This window comes from Phragmites australis, chromosome 13 (assembly GCF_958298935.1).
Source record: "Phragmites australis chromosome 13, lpPhrAust1.1, whole genome shotgun sequence".
Lineage (NCBI taxonomy): Eukaryota > Viridiplantae > Streptophyta > Magnoliopsida > Poales > Poaceae > Phragmites > Phragmites australis.
The window spans coordinates 5,316,226-5,319,615 of record NC_084933.1 but is presented as its reverse complement, the minus strand read 5'-3'; the positions used below and the strand labels follow the sequence as shown (position 1 = coordinate 5,319,615).

At 40.5% G+C, this 3,390-nt stretch overlaps 1 long non-coding RNA gene and 1 pseudogene across 1 annotated transcript; both read right to left on the bottom strand.

The window, feature by feature from the left end:
• Nucleotides 1-857: 857 nt before the first annotated feature.
• On the bottom strand, nucleotides 858-2,319 carry LOC133887744 (wall-associated receptor kinase-like 22; annotated as a pseudogene).
• A 38-nt stretch (nucleotides 2,320-2,357) lies between these two features.
• Nucleotides 2,358-2,898, bottom strand: LOC133887743 (uncharacterized). The gene is made up of 3 exons (XR_009903645.1): nucleotides 2,836-2,898; nucleotides 2,673-2,739; nucleotides 2,358-2,433 (listed from the first exon to the last, which is right to left on the bottom strand). It is a non-coding gene; the product is annotated as an uncharacterized LOC133887743 (long non-coding RNA).
• Nucleotides 2,899-3,390: the final 492 nt, after the last annotated feature.

The following is a 3,390-nucleotide window of genomic DNA, read 5'->3' as shown; positions in this document are numbered from 1 at the left end:
AGATTTTGCTTTAATTTAGGGCATGCATATGCTTTAATTTAAGATGCTTTAATATGTAATAGAATATTTAAGATGTTTTAATATGTAATAGAATAGTATTTCCCAAACAAGAAAAAAATCATGTCACAGGTTTCCATAGGCGGTTGACGTCTGTGGAAATGATTTCCACAGGCGGTTGGCTTCCACAGGCGGTTTCTTACGTTGACCGCCTGTGGAAATCGTTTCTATTTATATAACCGCACGCGGCCCCGAAAACCCTACGGCTTTGACAAACTTTCGACCGCGCCGTCAGGCTATCCCTCCGTCCGCTGCCCGTGCTCTCCCTTTCCGCCGCCCGCGCTCTCCCTTTCCGCCGCCGGCCCCGACGAGGAGGGCCACCGCACGACGGCCCCGCCCTCGACGAGGAGGACCGCGCCGACGCCGAGGAGGAGCCGCCGCCGCCGAGTTGGACCGCGTCGAGGAGGAACCGCCGCCGCTGGCGAGTAGCTCCATATCCCCCTCCCGGCCGAGCCGTCGTAGTCGGTTTTCTAGCCAGCCGTGTGATGCCCCGCTCTTCTTTGTGATGCCGGCCATCGTGCCGTTGGGATGCAATAGTATTTATGTATGCTTTGATTACTAGAAATCGGATCCTGCTTGGACTTCTGGTTAAGTAGTTTATTATTCGGCCGGCTCTATTTCTGCACGGCTTACTAGCTTATATACAGTTCTGATGCGTCTCTTATGTTTCAATATCGATCCAATTAGAATGAGATATTAAGCAATATAATATGAATATTGTGCACTAACAAGGACATTAAATTAGTGATACATTTTATCATGTCACACATGTTTAAGTGTCAGTCAATACAAATTCTGAATCAAAAACAAAAATCACACAATGATAGTTATTTGACGTTAATAGTGTATTACATATATCTACAGAGATAAACATTCATGAAATGGCATACTGACAACACAATAGAACGTATGCTATTTTTGTACAATAATGATGATAATTTGGTTCTCAACACTTAAATGCTAAGAAATAATCAGGAAGAACGACCAATGGATGAAACTTGAGAGGCGTATCTAATGTGGCAGACCGGTAGTTGACAGAAATTCTTCCTCTAAGCTGTACAATTGTCGGCTATATAGAGGTGATGCAAATTTAGATTTTTTGCCAAAATTGATAACTGATAACTGATAGCTATTTATATCTGTTTCTGTTAGCAAGGTTTGCATCTCATCATCTTTTCCAACAATACCTTCCTTCATTTCCATTCTTTTTGTCCTCAAAAATTGTAATGACATCTCCACTTGCTACATAGTAGGCCTTTGGCCACCTTGGAGTCTCAAACACATCTCCACAAGAGTGGAAACACATTTGATCTCTTCCTCAGACGCTTCCTTAAGAACATGAGTAGCTACTATCTCTGTGATAGGCCTAGTCGTCATCTCCCGTAGAAAGTAGTTAGACAAGTTTTGCTTGACGCCTGACTCACTTGTAAGAATAGGCTCCTTTCTAACAAGCAATTCCAAGAGTACCACACCGAAACTATACACATCACTCTTCTCATTTAATTGCCCAGTATGGTAATATTCCGGATCTAAGTACCCAAATGTGCCTTGGACATTTGTATCAACATGTGTTTGATCAATTGGAACCAATCTTGAAGAACCAAAATTTGACACTTTAGCAGTGTAGTTAGAATCCAAGAGGGTATTAGATGACTTCACATCACGATGGAAAACAGATATTGAGGCTGCAGAATGAAGATAACAAAGATTTCCAGCAGCTTCTGCAGCAATTCGGAGACAATCGTCCCATGATAAAAGTAATTCATTGCTTGAATCAGCATGAAGGATCCCGTACAGCGAACCGTTAGGGATAAATCATACACCAATAGTGGGACCTCAGTCTCAAGACAGCATCCAAACAACTTTACAATATTCCGATGATTTATCTGAGAAAGAATAGCAACCTCATCGATGAACTGATTGATCTCACATTCCTCAATTTTCTTAGACCGTTTTATTGCCACCACATGTTGATCAGATAAGATGCCTTTATACACCATGCCATGTCCTCCACGACCAAGTATGCGTGTGGAATTGAAGTTATTTGTTGCCTTTTCAAGCTCCTCCAAGGAAAAAATCTTTGTCTTCTCACAAGCATTTTCATTGGATAATATTAATTGTCCCAGAAGTAGACCTTGGTTTTTCCGGAAATACTTCCGTCGTAGTCGCTTTTGGATGTTTCTTCTCCATCTACTGATGAGGAATATCCCACTTAGACCAAGAATTAGCACAGTAAAATCACTGATCAGTCCACCCATAATACTGAAATTTTGGGTGCAGGAACATCCTTTTATCCTAACATATCCACTGTGCACTAACTGGAGTGTTCAATTTATACACGTAAGTTTTTCTTGAAGGATCTTCCTTGCTTAGGACCTGCATGATGTAGCATCAGCAGAATGTGAAAGAAAAAGACCTTTCAAGATCAGGAAACAGTATAGAAGGAGATCATCATGTAAAGTTTGCAAAGAACATTTGCTAACAAACTACAATACCAAGTTCGTAACAAAGCTTCATAGTCACTTAGCGCAAAAGTGAGTTCTTTATCCAAAAGGAAGAACTTATTGCGTATTATGCCTTTATGAACCCATCGTCAATTAAGATTGAATGCGTACCTGGTAAAGCAAGTCACCATTGCTGACAGCGACTAAATTCGTGCTAACTGTAAACTCTAGGTCAAATCTGGGCACAGAATGATACAAAGAGAATTATTAACATGCACCAGAAAATAGACTAGCAGGATTTAAAGGGGGGGGGGGGGGGATAAACTTCACTTACGGACAGCGTTGTGTGGCAGTATCAAAGCAAGGAAACCAGCAGTGTGTGCGTCTTATCTGACTAGTTGAAACAGAAATACTGATAGAGCAAGGACTTCCACTATCAGCGGAGGTTATGCATTGTTTACTGATGTTATATGCTCTTATTGAGAAAGAGGGTATGGAATGGGGATGGAAAACAAATGACTAATAAGCAAAATAACTAAATAGAGAATTTACCACAAAGTGACAAGTATGTTCTAACAATTAACACATACACATACACATTCACATCTTGTGAAAGAGAGGTGTCAAATTGTTGGTCAATCTTAGAGGAGAGCAAAATAAGGGAGACACGCACCTGATCTATACTAAAAGTTACCTTCTCATATACATGAGAGAGTACTGTCTAGCAAGACCACTTTTTGAAATTTGGCTCCATATTTTTCATCTAATAGATCGATGGTGCTTGTTCTGCATTATAAGAAAGTTGAATACAAGGTTTTGTGGGATACTCTTTGCATTCGATAATAGATATGGTTTTGCTTATGAATACAATGTTAGTATATTTCTTTGT